Source organism: Rhamphochromis sp. 'chilingali' (genome assembly GCF_963969265.1).
Source record: "Rhamphochromis sp. 'chilingali' genome assembly, chromosome: 1".
Classification (NCBI taxonomy): domain Eukaryota; kingdom Metazoa; phylum Chordata; class Actinopteri; order Cichliformes; family Cichlidae; genus Rhamphochromis; species Rhamphochromis sp. 'chilingali'.
This window is the reverse complement of record NC_137929.1, coordinates 34524500-34540681: the sequence shown is the minus strand read 5'-3', so window position 1 is coordinate 34540681 and position 16182 is coordinate 34524500. Positions and strand designations below refer to the sequence as shown.

Below are 16182 nucleotides of genomic sequence, written 5' to 3'. Positions count from 1 at the left end.
GTTCAAACGAGCATGCTGTGAAAATGTGCCGTGCTTTGCCAGCTCTCGCTGAGAAATAAGGATTCCTTGTTAATACTACTACACTGTCTGTAAGTTGAAGTATCATACATGTTGTTACAGTAACTCCTGAGCTGGAGTTGTGTGGCTTAACCCTCGCGTAGGAGTGAGCTGGAGAACTCAGTGGCACTTTAACTGTGTGACATTGCTACAGTGACCTGGATCCCATTATGAGTCCCTCCTGATACGTGGAGGGAATCTGTGGGGTTTTACTTTAATTTACTTAAGTTGATGAAACACACTGAAACGAGTCAAAAGATAAAACGAGAATAAAAAAGGGAACTAAAAAAATTAATAAATAAATTTTAAAAAAGGAAGAGAAAATATGAGCAGATGAGATTTAGACCTAAAACGTGCTTAATAAAAATTCACTCCTGATTTTTTACATTCCTGCGGGAGCCTCGGCTCGGGTTCATCGGCGCACTCGGTTACAGCGCTGCCCCCAACCTGAAACTAAAACAAATTCAACTTTTTTTTTTTTTTTGCAAATCTCATCTGACCTCTGTGTTCGCAACTCAACAAAAAGTATTAGAATTTCTTTGACAGCAGGAGATCTGAGCGGGTGAGAGGAAGGATAGAAAAATGAAATGTGAAAAGGAGAGCGCCATGAGAGAGAAACGCACGGGATGAAAGAATCGCAACAAAACAAGAGAACCAGCGGGGTGCCAAGGTCACCTGAATTTGAGTGGCTGATTTTTTTTCTTTTTTTTTGGAGACAGCACTGGAGTGGCTCGTGTGCAGGACTGAAGCAGAAGACAAAACACACATACACGATTTGTATTGTTTTTGTGGCTAGTAAGTGTTTTCAAAAGAAATCATACATTTGTGAAAACGTGCGCCGCTTTTAAGTCAAAATTCTTACATTATTTAAAACGTAGCTATTTTCATCAACCACCCTCCCCCTCCTTTTCTCCCCTCTTTATAACTTTCCCCCTCCTTTATTTTTTCTTTATTTCATTTAATTTTATTTTTATAACTCTAAGAAATCCAATCATTTCTATGAGTGTCAAACCCCAAGCTTGATCTCTCAAACAAAGGCGGGCGAATTTGATTTGAGTGAATTCAGGAGCTTTGTGCCGATGAATAAAACATTTCTTCTCCTTGATGTTACCCGGACTTATCAAGTCACAGATTCCCCCTTTGAGCTCTGCGGTGACACAGTATAGGAACCCCTGTGCAGGATGAAACAGAAAAGATGAAGTTTCTTACTGTATATCTTCAGCTCTGGGTACGAGGAGAGATAACCGCACAATGTGAAGATATACAGGTAGGGGCAACGCATGCAGGAGGGTGCCTTTAGATCAGTTTTTTTTGATGAATGATGCATTGCACGGAAAAAGAAAAACAGAAAGAAAGAAAGAGAAAGAAAGCCAATCTTAGGTTTCATCTGCCATGTACAACTTTCAATTGTGCAAAAATTGGATGTGTGTAGATTGAGGTGACTGTGTGGGAGTTTTTCTCCCCTTATAGCCACAGTTCCACAAGCTTTGTGATTAGTGACCGTATGCGTGACATTCATATTTAAGTTTGCTGGAGGCTGCTTTGGAGACGTATTAGTAACCGAAATGAGATTTACTTTTTAAAGTAATCAATCAGAAATGTAGTTAACAGCTTTGGATGCAGGAATTCAAAGTACGCCCACACGAGATTATTCAAACTGATTTTTATTTTTTTTTATCCTCACTGTAGCACATTTGTCAGCGATGCAGTACTGTAGGTGGTCAAATTGCTGCTAAGTCGTTTAACAACTGATGGAAACTGCAGAGAAATAATATTCTCACTGGTTCTCACCCATTTCACACCAATCCTTCCAAAAGTCTTGAAAACTGAAAGGAAGCTGCTTTTATTTTTAAGCTAGATGCGATGCAACAAGTATAAACACTCATTAACACTTCCACTCGCAAAGTGTTAAGGATCAGTGTTTGGAGTGTTTTAATGTGTTCAATATTTTAGTAGTAATTACTGTCTCTTTGTGTTTTTATTTTCAGCAGAGCCACTCAGAGTTCAGTCACTGCCACCTTTATTTGTCTGCCAGCTGGTCAGTCTCCCACTTCATGCATTTTCATAAAGTCTTGTGTTCCCCAGAGGATTAACGCTACTGGTTTGTACCATCCTTACCTTTTCCTCTACAATCATAATGTTTGTGATTGCGTGGTTTTCAGCTCTTGCAATTTTTGGCACCAGACACCCACTTTCAGGCTCCGTATCATGCTGCACAAATAAATCTGACGCCTAATAAAAGTGAAGCCTCAAGGCCCTTCTTTCATGAAAAAATATAAAGGTTACGCAGGCTGTTTCTGGCACACAGTCTACAAACAAAGCTCCTTTCATGTATGTTGAGTTTTGCTCCAAGTTACAGTTTTATAATATGATCACAATGAAAACTGAGTTTGTTACGGGCTAGATTAATGAGACTTATTAATAAATAATCTGGGTTGTTGCTTACAGCTGTTTGAAGGAGTCTTTCTTCTGACTTTATTACATACCAACATCTTTCATAGCCTACAGCAGAAGGATCCATATGAGCACAGGCACCTGAGAGCAAAGCTAGAGTTTTGCTATGACACTTTTTTTTATAATCTTTTTTTTATTTTATTTAAATAATGAACTAGTTCCTGTAATCATGCTGTCCACATTTATGAAGGTATCCTATATTTATGACAAATTTTTCTGATAATTTCTCATGACATGCTTCGGCTGCCTAGTAGGAAGGAACGTGTTGGGTTTAGATAAACTATCTGAAAAATGATTGTACAGCTGCTGAAATGTCAGACCGATTTGTGAAAGGTTGACTTGGGCTAGCAAAACTTATAACTTGTAACTTATAATATATTGTATGATCCTTTATAGCAAGAAAGAGTTGTTAGTGAAGGTTTTTCATGCCTACAGATTCAACATTTTTAAAATGTTTACCATTAAACTACTAAAGTATTTCATTTTACTCCACAGAAGTTTAAATATTTCTGACACAGTGAAAATGATTTGAGATTGGACAAAGATGCATCAAAATACAATACCAATATGCACAGGCTGAGGTATAAAATACCTCCACTCTTACTTTCAGTAGATGGCAGACTTGCCCTGTGCAGGTTTCCAGACTTGCACTAAACCAGCTCTACCCTGAAATTATTAACAGCTCCCATATCCCCACCAACACCATGTGTGTGTAAGAGAGAGAACATAGAGAAAGAGTTCAACATGTTTTCCTCACACATTGCATTTATTTTTTTATTTTGCCTGGTCAGACACACCAGTAAACACTGCAAGGTTCATAAATCATTGCAGCTTTTAAATTGTCCTTGTCTCAAATTTCTGCCTCGGGAGATCATTAAAACTTCATTTATCCATATTATCTCACAACAGCTCAAGTCTAAAAAGTGTCAAAGTGTCAAAACGTGAATATTTGTTCACCTTTTTAAAAGGGTTTTCCTGCATTTGTGAATCATCTTTCTGGTTTAGACAAAGGAGTATCTACACACCATAGCTACACACAGACATCAGATTGACTTTGCTGCTCAGTCTTACTGATTAAGACAACATCATCAAATCAAGTCAGGATAGGCGCTTGGCACAAATCAAATCATCCCGGTGATTAATTGACCGAACTAAGTGCCAGAGGTGCAATGGGGAGCAAACAAAGAAGCTTCGACTGATTCTGTGAGACACATTTTAATTTAAACAGTGCCCCAAAGGTAAAAGGGATGGATAAATCTCAGTAGCATAGACCATGCAGGATACAGTGTTAAGTGGTGGCTCCTGTAGGGATTTCAATACTTGCAACTGCACAACAAAACCTGCATTTAGTTTAGTCAAAAGTTTTATATTTTCATTAGTGGTATTTTATTTTTGGCAGCATGACTCATACCTCCCTGCTCCTTTATATGGATAGATGGGAAGCTGAAGACCACCAGCATAGCTCAATGGCAAAAGATGCAACACTGAGTTCCATCTAAGTCATAAATATAAAAGAACCAGGGTGGAAGCGGGTTGCAAAGCAGCCTGCAGCCTCACAGTAAATGCAGGCAACTAAAACAGCTTCAAGCAAGCAATCTGATGGAATTTTTTTAAGACTCTGTGCTTCTCTGTGTTAAGCTGACCCAGCTAAATAGAAGATGGTATAGTATCACATTAACAATTACAGATAAAAAAAAAAAACAACTAAAAAAATATAGAAGCATGGGGTGACAATGTAGCTATCCTAAGATTTTTGTTCAGCTTAATGTTTGAATATTGATAAATATTTCACCCTTGTTTCTACAAAGCTCATCTTTTGTCAGTTACTTATTTGCATAGCTCAAAATACTATACTATAATCAGTGATGGGAATAACGGCGTTACAAGTAATGAGTAATCTAACTAATTACTATATTCCTATCGTTACAACGCCGTTACAGTTACTCACAAGAAAATGCGGTCTGTTACTATTTTTCAACAAACAGAAGGTTAAAGCTGTGTTCAGCTTACCGCATCTTATATCATTTGCACGGAAGTAGCTGTAAGTAATCTGGACGCTACAGCTTTAAGCAGCTGCGCGTGCTCCCGCGGACGGTAATCACGATCACTTTCTAGCACACCACCTGGAGCTAAGGGGGCAAAATAATCGCATGAGTGCTGCTGTTTGACTGAGGAAGAATAAAGTAGTCGTGGTACGCCAATCACATGACCACTTAAAGACAAAGCAACAAGGTGATATATAGCAGTTTTTAAGTCATGATAAACAATATATACACGGCGTTTTTTCCTCAATAGTTTCCTCATGTTTACTGTCTAAGGACAGCGCTAGCAAGCACTCTGCTTGTCAAAGGAGCTTGCAAAGAAAAGCGTCTGGACTTCTTTAAGTTGCTTGAAGACGTTTCACCTCTCATCCGAGAAGCTTCTTCAGTTCTAAGGTCAAAGCACTCTGCTTATGAGCAAAAAAACAAAACAAAACAGGGGAAGTTTTAGGAGTGACGGAGCAGAAAAAAAGAGAGCGAGTTTTGACATGTGAGAGATTTGTGACGTTTAGCGTGTTTGGATTGTGTAGTTAATGTGTTGTCTTGTGTAGTTAGTGTGTAGTGTTGTGGTTAGTTTTGTGTTGTGTGTCAGAACAATGAGGCGACTGCTGTCTCCAGGTAGAAACAGGAGTGATACACCTGCTGCTGTCAGACCTGCAGGTATCAGGCTGTGATGTTCTCCTTTATAGTGGACAGAAATTGTGTTTTTGGAGTGGCACAAATAATTTGTGTGGCATCTTATTGAATAAAGAACAGCTGATTATTCTGTAAATAGTTTGAAATGGTTATTAAAAAAAAGGGTAAAAGGTAAATGGATGTAAATAACTTTGTTGTTTGCAAAACTTATTTGCATTTAAAGTTATGAAATATGATTCAATAAACATGTTTGTGGTTGTTACAGTTAAAAAATATCACTTTTTCTACTCTGATTTCATGGTTTTTGTCTGATGTTAGATCAATTGTGTTAATACAGTGTGTCAAAATGAAAACATAACTGTAAATTCTCACACGTGAGGTTGTGGTGAAAAGAATGATACCAAACAAGGCAAAGTAAATAGTTTTTAAAGGTAAAATGTGGAGGGAAAATCAAAAGTAGTTAAAAATGGCCAATTATACCCTGGACCCCAGAGGGTTAAACGTTTTTTTTAAGTAATGCAATAGTTACTTTTCAAGTAATTAATTACTTTTAAAATATTGTAACTCAGTTACTAACTCAGTTACTTTTTTGAAGAAGTAACTAGTAACTGTAATTAATCACCTTTTCAAAGTAACTTGCCCAACACTGACTATAATGCAGTGGCATTCTCTCAGGGCAAGCAAGGTAAGCTAAGCACTGCTTGAAATCTAAAACTAGACGTCGATTCAAGCATAGCAAAGTGAATGTTACGCATCAAACATTCGATCATCTTGTGGCCACAGTTGACTTTTGTCTCCAGAAGCTAACTTTAGTACAAGTCACCAGAATCTATAGTTTCTATAATTTGCATTGGTCAGTGTCCTGTTAACAGGTAGTTTGCTCGTGCATTATAGATAAACCTTTTTTTTTAATGGGAAATGGGGCAGGGATAGCTCAGTAGGTAAAGTGGTCGCCCCATGATCGGAAGGTCGGCGGTTCGAATCCACTTAACGGCTACCCTGAGGTACCCCTGAGCAAGGTACCGTCCCTACACACTGCTCCCCGGGCGCCTGCTTAGTGGGCTGCCCACTGCTTCACTGAGTGAATGGGTCAAATGCAGAGAAAAACAAGTAATTTCCCCATGGGGATCAATAAAGTATCCATTATTATTATTATTATTAAATTGATGGCAGTTTCCCGTGTGGGAGAACCACTGTGTGGGAGAACAACTGACCCCGGCTTTCACTGCTCAGAGATAAGTTACAATCTGCGTGCATCATACATATGGGCAGACATGTGTGAAAACAGCGACAGCTTTGGTAAGTAAACAAGAAAATTAGATTGTGATTTATCAACAGATTCAACAGAGAGTTTTCTCATACTTTGGCCAAAACGTGTCAAGTAGAGAAGTTATAAGGCATTATGAAGAAACTTTTAATAACTCCTTTTAGCACATTTCCAATGAAACCCTTCACAAAGACGCCTCCGATCACAAAAGGGGTCATCGGCTCTTACAGTGCTGGTTTTAAATCACGAATAGGCGACAGCTCAGTGTCTATATATATATATATATAATACCAACGTTCAGTGTTGACACAAGCTTTGGAAAGAGCACATTATAAAGTTTGTATAGGCTGACGTACTCTTACAGACAACTAAACTAAATATGATACAAATCATACACTGGAAATTCACCTTGAAAAATACTGCTTGAATAACAACTGTAATTCTACTTCTACTAACAGAAGTGCTTTCCTTTAGCTTTCAAGTGTTTAGTATTCAAAACTATGTTTTGACCTTACATTTTTTCATGTGTATGTGTTTTTGCATGTGCGTGTGTGTAGTACACACTGTATTTTTCATGGTGCAACACCTGAAAATTATCACTGCTCACACAAGTCAGGACTTCTTACTGTAGTGTATGAAGTGAAAAATGTTCTGCTGAAAATGTGCCACTCCTGACCAGTCGTTGTGTTTAGCATTTCCTTTGACTGAGCTGGGATTGGATGTTGGTTGCACCAAAAGACTGCACCACACTTGAAGCCTGTGTGGAAAATGGGGAAAGTGTTCTGCTTTTCATGAACTCATGAACTAGTAAGGCAGTCAAGGAATTCATGTTAACATTGGGTCCTATGCTGCTGAATATTTTTGAATAATCCAATGGAAGTAGAAAGCTTTCTGTATAGCTTAACTGGTAAAGCGTGACAGTAAGACTAGTTGGGGTAGTGGTTTGATTCCCCTTGTGGTCGGGCGTGATAAAACTACATGTGTATGCATGGCAGCAAGACGTGATAAAAGCAGCTACCAAATGATATGTGAAGTGAATGCTAATCATCACCAAACAGCAGCAATACATCTAAGGGTTCTGCAGTTTGGCATCAATGTCTCTTGACTTGCACAGCAACTGTAGATCAGTGTAGTTATAATACAGCCCTGGCCCTTGTTCAAGGTAAAATAACAGCCTGATTAGCCCTGTCAAAAATACAGCTGCTACATGGTCCATTCGTGTACCCTTTGGTGACGACAGAGAATGAGAGGAGGACAAAAGAGGAGAAGAGTGGTTTAAAAGACAAAAAGGAAAAGTGCAAGAGGAGAAAATTTAAAGTGCCGATGAGCTTGAGCGGCTGTGTTTCAGAAAAGTAACGTGTTAAAGAAGAAAAGAAAAAAGTCTGAGTTTTGTGGTATAGGAGAGAAGACGGAAAGAAGGTGTGAATGAATGATGAGAAACAAGATGAACAATGGTCCTTTGAAAAAGTAAGACATTAATGAAAACCATTGTAAATGTCAAATTGCCTTTCTGGAGTTAAGAGCCTATTTCAAAAAATTTAAGCTAAAAGAGTATGAAGTGTAAAAGGTGAATAGCGAGGAAGAATAGGCCTAAGATCAGACTGACTGCGAGTTAATGACAGGAAATCGTAACAGGAACAAAGAGGTCGAGAGGCAGCGCTGCCTTATATTGCCTCAAGTATCTCCAAAGAGTCCAGCATACTTATATTTAGCAACCCTCTGTGTGAGCAGTCATGTTTGTACCATGCCCTTTCTAACAGGAGCGGCCTCATAGGCTACATAGGCCTAGAAACTGGCCAGCATCCCTCTGGCAACTGTTGGTCGCTAGGGATAAAATGTAGACTGGACCAGTTGGTTAATGGTTGCTGGCTGTCAGGTACAATTAGTAGACAAGATAGTCAATCAATCAATTTTCCTGTTGACTCCTGGGGGAGCATAGGTCCGCAACAACACCACACCAACGGACTCTGTTCTGGGCTGCTCTCTTTAGCTGGGTCCACGTCATTCCGACGGCCTTCACTTCGCTCTCGACAGATCTTCTCCACATCTGTTTGGGTCTCCCCACTTTCCTTTTCCCTTGTGGGTTCCAGTCCAGTGCTTGCCTTGCGACGTTGTTGAGTGGTTTTCGAAGTGTGTGGCCTATCCAGCCCCATTTTCTCTTCTTGATGTCTTGACCGACCGGGTTCTGGCTGGTTCTCTTCCACAGGTCTGTGTTTGAGATCTTCTCAGGCCATCTGATGTTGAGGATGTGTCGCAAGCACTTGTTGATGAAAATCTGTATCTTGCTGGTAGTGGTCTTGGTCACCCGCCACGTTTCGGACCCATACAGAAGGACTGCTTTCACATTGCTGTTGAAGATGCAGATCTTGCTGTGCTGAGATAAGGCTTTGGAGTTCCAGATGGGTTGCAGGGTGTTGAATGCAAGCCTTGCTTTGTTGATCCGGCTCCTAACGTCTTCATCTGCACCGCCGTCGCTGTTGACTATGCTTCCTAGGTAGACGAAGCGGTTGGTTTCCACCAAGTCTTCTCCCTGTAGCTGCAGTTGATGTGCAGTGCAGTGACAAGATAGTGCTACACCAGAATTTTTCACAGATTCACACGGTTCACACGGTTGCTCATAATAAACAGAAGACGCCAACCTGTCTGCAAAATCTCGCCATTTTCTCTCCGGGATCTAATGAAACTTGAAAAAAATGCCATGCAAACTGGAAACAGGGAACATTTAGCTTGAAGGTAAAAGTTGTGCTCAGAGCAGTTCGTGAAATAGTTGTGAAAAATGAAAGTTTCTTGCATCACTGAACAAGAATTTGTAAGTAATGTGTTTCAACAAGAGTCATACATTGTGTAAGAAGCGTCTGTTTCTTTGTTGAAAAAGCAGAGAGCTGTCATCATGGCAACCAGAGTTACAAAGACATGGCTACTATTGCGTTTTAACCCGAGCCCTAATATTTTTTCTGAAGCTGAGTAGTTTTTCATCTCTAATCCTAACCAAGTAACATATGTGTAATTACTCCACACATATAAAAAAAATGCAGTGAGCACTGTGTGTATTCAAATAGCTTTTGTGTTGTAGCCATTTAGAAGTTATGCTATTACATTTTTCTGTGTCTCTGTTTATTGTCTGGAGCTTGTTACCGTGTGTGCACTGTGTTACCGTACTTGCTCTCCATTATTCCCATAAAGCCGGCCCTTAAATCATTCAGGAAGCCTATTCAATTTCAAAAGTGAGTACCGCTGAGGTAATTTAGGGCCTCGTGTATTGACCGACTGAGGATTTCTACATCCTGCCTCTTCCTGTGATTCACGTCTCGGATCTGATCAGCAGAAGACACTCAGCTCAAGACTTAAAATATAAAAAAAGATCTATCATCATCTGTGTAATCAGATCTATTAAAACCAGATTATCTGTCTAATGAGTTGGATTTTCTTTATTTTTAGCAAAGCATATTAAGATGATGTCACATACTGTATATACTGTTAGAGAATACCGATTTAAATCCTTAAATTGAATGTTTTGGTTATCGCCATTTATTTTTCGGTTTTTTTTATAGTTAAATGCAGATAAGGTAGTGCTAGCTTGCCTGGTTAGCAAGGTCATCCAGTTATTTATTGTGTTTTTATTTGGAAGTTGGAGACTGACATGAAAGAATGAGTCGATAATGAACTCTTTCAGTCCGCCTCTGAGTACCACAGAATGCTGAGCAACCCTGACTGAGAGACCCAGCGCTGAATGGCTGATATTTGATAACCACAGGTTAGCCCTGCTTTATCATTGGTTCTACTCTAAATAACCAAATGAACGCTGTAATGAACACTTAAAACTAGCGACTGAGACCAACAAACCCGTCTGGTCAGTTTTTAATAGAGGTCTTAAGTGGACGATCTGATTTCCTCGTGTCAGCATTGTTCCCACATCATCATAATTAATGTTGTTCCAGGTTCAACATTGCAAGTGACCAATCACCTTCTTGTGACGTCATTCCTTTGCGACTTCGAAATACCCGCCTTCGAGTATTTCGAAATACAAGTGAAGAAGCGAAAAACCGCCGCCTGTCCGCCGAATTTGAAGTCAATTTAGGATACTTTCCTTTAATAAACGGTAAGCATTATACATATGTTCCTCACTTGGCTTGCTGTTTGTTTGCTAGCGATAGGCTACTTGACAACAGCATTAGCTAACCAGTGTTCTCTAGACCAGCGTTCCCCAACTTTTTGGGTGTTTCGTGGCCCGGGGGTTGGGTCAGGCAAAATTGCAGTAGCTTCCCTGATCATTTTACAAACATAAGTGAAGAGAATCTGGACTAAAAGGCCTAGACTTATGGTTGTGTGCTGAATCTATGAATCAAACTATCACCTGGAAAAATAATTAACTGGTCCATAGCTGTGAAACTGGACATGAGTTCTTGATTCTATGGAGATTAACAGTAATCCAGAAATTTACAAATTTGTCCCAGGGACATCGCGTAGATGTTGTCCCTGGGACATCGCGTAAATGTTGTCCCTGAGACATCGCGTAAATGTTGTCCCTGGGACATCGCGTAAATGTTGTCCCTGGGACATCGCGTAAATGTTGTCCCTGGGACATCGCGTAAATGTTGTCCCTGGAACATCATGTAGAAGTTGCCCTGGGACATCGTGTAGATGTTGTCCCTGGGACATCATGTTAAAGTTGCCAGAGACATACCATATGAAAGTTTAGCTTCTTTTAGCCCCTGTTTGTTTTATATTATTTTATATATATATTTTTTTTTTAATATTATATTTAATATTTACATTGTATTGCAAAAAACCCCAAAACAAGTTAAAATGAATTAATGAATATTGACTAATTAAACCTTCGTTATTTTTCCACCAGAAATGGACGACATAATTAGAAGAAGTGTTCTGAATGACGAAAAAAAAAGAACTGGAAAAGACACACAACTTTGTGTGCATGTGTCACAATGCCAGGAGGACCCATTCAGTGTTGTGTTAGAAAAATTGAACTCATTAACCCTTCATGGACATTATAAATGTTTAAATGTTGCCTCAGGTAAAGACAGGAAAAGAGACTATTACAAATTCAACTGCATCAGAGCTGGGGAAAAAAGTCGAAACAGCTACAGAGCAGTGGGCTGTAAGGCCTATGTTTCATTTAAAGTACTCAAATGTTGGAAAGACCACACAGTCATCGTGCAGCGTACATATGATAAGCATGATGGGCATGATCCTTCGGACCCAAAAGACGCACATTTCAACAATATTTCCAGTGATTTGAGGAGGAAGATTGAGGAACTGCTTTCCCTTGGAACTAAGCCAGCCATCATACTAACCGAATGTCATAAATGGGCCAAAGAACATGGACACAGAGATCTTCACAACAGAGAGCATTTTGTCACACCACGTGACATTGACAGTGTTAGAACCTGCATGATGAGGAAGAAGCACTTTTTTTTTTTTTCCCTTTTTTCCCTTTTATTTTCACAAATAGTACATAATTACATAACATAATACAGTGTACAATTCAAAACCAAAAAAATAAACAAACAGACAAACAAACATAAAACAAACAAACTGATAACTAAACACACAAAAAAAACCCAAAAAAAAACAGCTCAGTTCCATTACAGTTTAAACACTCAAGAGAATCCTTGTAACATAATATTAGAAACATCAGGTTCCACATAGTTCAAGTATGGTTCCCACACCTTAAAGAATTGATCTGTTTTTGAATGCAATATACATGTAAGATATTCCAGTGGCACTAAATCCAACACTACTCTTTTCCAACCTTTAATAGTTGGTACTTTTTCATAAATCCATTGGAGTAGTATATTCTTCCTTGCCGCATAGGTGAGAACACAGTACAATCTCCTATTATTCTTGGATATTAATCGCCGGCTGGGGAGGCCCAGTATGAGAGACAGAGGGTCCATCTCCAATTCACAACCGAAAATCTTCTCCATTTCAAATAGCACATTAGACCAATATTCTTGCAATTTCAAACATGACTAGAAGCTGTGAGTTAGGGTACCAATTACTGTCTTACATTTAAGGCACATGGGTGAAAGGGTAGGATTATATTGATGTCTGCGAAACATAGATATGTGCATTCTATGTATAATTTTTAACTGTATTGCTTTGGTACGATTACAAACTGATATTGATTTGGCGTAACTCCAGACATCTTCCCACTCCTCATCATCAATTACTATACCTAATTCCTTTTCCCATGTGCCTTTAAGCCTCTGTGACGTCCCTGAGAGTACAGAATATAAAGCCTTATAAAATATCTTCACAGGTACCTCTTTGTCTGTTAAAAATAATAATTTTTCAACAGGAGAGACTTCATGACTCTCACTAAAGTTAGTACTATGCAAAATATAATGCCTTATCTGTAAGTAACGGAAAAAGTCATGCTTGGGGAGAGAATATTTCTCAACCATTTGGTCAAATGGCATAACTACATTATCGGAGAATAAGTCCCTCAGTCTCTGAATTCCTTTGTTCTTCCATTCCTTAAATCCTATATCAAACATCCCCGGTTGAAAGTCAAGATTATTCACAATAGGAGTAAACATAGATGTTAGCTTCAACCTTCCCTCAATTCGACATACAGAAGAAGCACTTTAACTGTGGAGACAGTCAAAGTGTACATACCTTACTTAATGGAAAACATCAAGAACATGTTCTCTTCTATCAACCATACACATCTGACCAAGAACTAATGATTGTTTTGCAGACACCTGTAATGAAATCAAACATGGAGAACTATGCAAAACAGTTAGTATTTGTTGACACCACGCACTGCGTTAACCAGTATTCATTTCCCTTATTCACACTTGTTGTAAGAGATGATCATGGGCATGGAGTCCCTGTGGCCTATGCTATTGTCAGCAACGAAAGTCAGAAAACCCTGGAAACTGTTCTTGGAATAGTTTGTGAGCATTTCCCAACTTCCCCGAGGTAAATAATACATTGACAGCTATTAATTTTGAAATAATTCCTTTTCAAAAAAGTTATAACATGCCAGAATCTAATGCTATAGCTGCAGCATGGGCTGCAAAAAACTTTCCTTTCCAGTTGTTAAAGTTATTCCTATAGGCTGTATGCAGTATTTTATATATCTACTTGTGAGTTGAAATGTTTAATTTGGCATTGAAGTGGTGCTTTGAGATAGCAAAAACATTTTCATACTGTTTAATCTCATTTAGTGTTTTCTTTTTTTCTGTAGAGCATTTATGGTTGACAAAGACTTTGTGGAAATAAATGCTTTGCAGAAGGTTTTTCCAGAGTCAGCTATCCTTCTATGCTGGTACCATGTCTTGCAGGTAAACCACATTGTTTTCTTTTCACGTTGTCTAAGATGCACCTGAAACACATTTTTACAACAGGGTCCTGTTGTTATGATTTGCCTCATTGTGATATTCACCTACTCAGGTTAATGAATATAAAGGGATAAAATGTTGAGTGACTATGTCCATCCATTTAAGACCACAGTGCACTCATCTTCTGGTGGCTGCTTCTCAAAGCTCTTTTTGACATTTAAAAATATGTTTGCCTGGTTGATTTCTGTAATGCACAGGTCCTCTTGTCCAGTGAGTGACAAAGTTATTTTTGGACGTCAGCTTTCTTTTATGCTTTTTGTACAGCTGCTCCTCTGTCTCTCTCTCCAGATTAACTTTTTTTCTCTTACATTCACAGGCTGTTAATCGATGGCTTTCAAAATCAGAGTCCAGGGTCCATGGGCTTTCTAACACCCAAAAGAGAAATGAAATCATTTCTTTCTTTTGTAAGCTGAAAGCTTGCACATCTGTAAGTGTAATTTGTCTATTTCACATTTTGATTTCTTGATTACACTAAGAGCATAATAACTTTCAGTTGCTAAAAAAAGTTACAGAGAGATACAAAATAGATTTTTGAAACAATTTCTAAAACTGGCTTCTTATCTTGCTTATCAAAACAAGTACTTAAGCTGTGCAGAACATCATTGTGTCACCCACTGTGCAGTAGAACTTGTGAGTGGGATTCTTTCACAGACAGATGCTGAAACCAAATATGCTTATAGGTTTAGTGTTCCTTCTTAGCCATTGTAAGGGAAGAAATAATTGCTTCTTAATACAAAAACACGACATATTATTAATAACTTAAAATTCTTAATGTTATTCAATAAAAGGAAAAGGGCTTCAATACATAATATTAAAGATTTCAATAGGTCTGTTAAATGGATTGAAATATATTCTGTTGCATCCAATTCTCTTAGGAGGACGACTTTAAAGCCACATCAGCAGAGTTCTGCCAGACATTTAAGCAATACCCTTTGGTGTGCCAGTATTTTCAGAAGCACTGGGAAGGCATTGGCCACATGTGGTGTGACTACGGCCGTCGCTTCAGTCACGCTCGTTCTGAAACAAACAATGTGATTGAAAGGTATGATTTATTATTTTGACCTCATTCGATTGTATTGCTGAAAAAAAGATATTATGCTTTAGTCCAAGAGGCTAAACTGAGTAGGTTCTTCATGTCATTGCCAGAACAGGTTTTAGGCAAATCCTTTAAATTCTAGCAGCGTTTTTTATGTTATCACAACAAAAAACAGAGTAGGTGGATTTGCCTAAATCAGCTAAACCGGCACAGAGCATTCCTTTATAAAAGACGTGTGCAATAGGTATTCCAATTTTTTTAAAAATAATACAGTCTTGATTAAAACTTTAAATTCCTTCAATTACAGTTACTAATCATTTCAAATAACTGTTTTTCAGATTTTTCCACCGCCTGAAATACCAGTTTTTATCTGGCTACAAGAATAGGCGTCTGGATGATCTGATTGAAGTGCTCCTAGGGAAGGCCGACGACTACTTCTCAGTCATAAAAACCCTGCAAGATGTGGACCGCATGAAAAACAGGTTTGCTGACACCTTGTCTCAAGTTTCAGACTCTGCTTCAAGACTGATGGAAAGTGGTTGGGCTCTTAAAATTACAGTCAAGAACAGCCATGGAGTTAATGCATATCAAGTCCCATCTGAGTCAAGAGAAGACATGGTGTATGATGTCTGCCCTGTTGAGTCCTACTGCAACTGTACATATGGCTTACGAGGACTTCTTTGCAAGCATCTAGTGTTACTTGCAAAATTAGCAGAGGTTGACAATGACATCTATCCAAACATGGAAATAGACATTTCTACCTTGGCAAGAATTGCAGTGAAAGAAAGGCATTACTTTGTACACTGTGAGGACTTGAAAGTGATAAAAATGCCAAGTTTGTTTGGAAATCTGTGTTTTTTTGCATCGGCTGAAACACTTCAGTGCACTTGTTGTACGTTCTCTCACTATAACACATGTGCTTGCCTGAAGGTGGCTTGTAGCCATTTTAAACAAATGAAAAACTCTCTGAAAAGTCCTCTATCAACTTTGAATGACACTCCTGTAGTTGAAAGCACAGACAAAAAATGCACAGAAGATGCGGCTGGAAAACTAAATGCTGTTTTAGACACAGTTAAACAGTGGGCATTCATTCCAGAGGGTATTACTGCAATGATAGATGAACTGCATACAAATGTCTTAAAAACAAAACAAGTAGGCAAAAGTATATGCCAGTACGAAATAAAGACGACAGAGAATGCACGCAAAATTAGGCCATTGTATTCTAGCAAGAAACGTTCGGCCAGCATCGACATTCCAACAGTCTGAAAATGAATGTGAACAGTCGATAACCACTGAAAGAGAGACATCCTCTGGAGAAAATGAAAA

At 38.7% G+C, this 16182-nt stretch overlaps 1 long non-coding RNA gene across 1 annotated transcript; it reads left to right on the top strand.

The window, feature by feature from the left end:
• Positions 1–13056: 13056 nt before the first annotated feature.
• On the top strand, positions 13057–15579 carry LOC308411689. The gene is made up of 4 exons (XR_013974441.1): positions 13057–13398; positions 13667–14247; positions 14696–14862; positions 15195–15579. It is a non-coding gene; the product is annotated as an uncharacterized lncRNA (long non-coding RNA).
• The last annotated feature ends 603 nt before the right edge of the window (positions 15580–16182 follow it).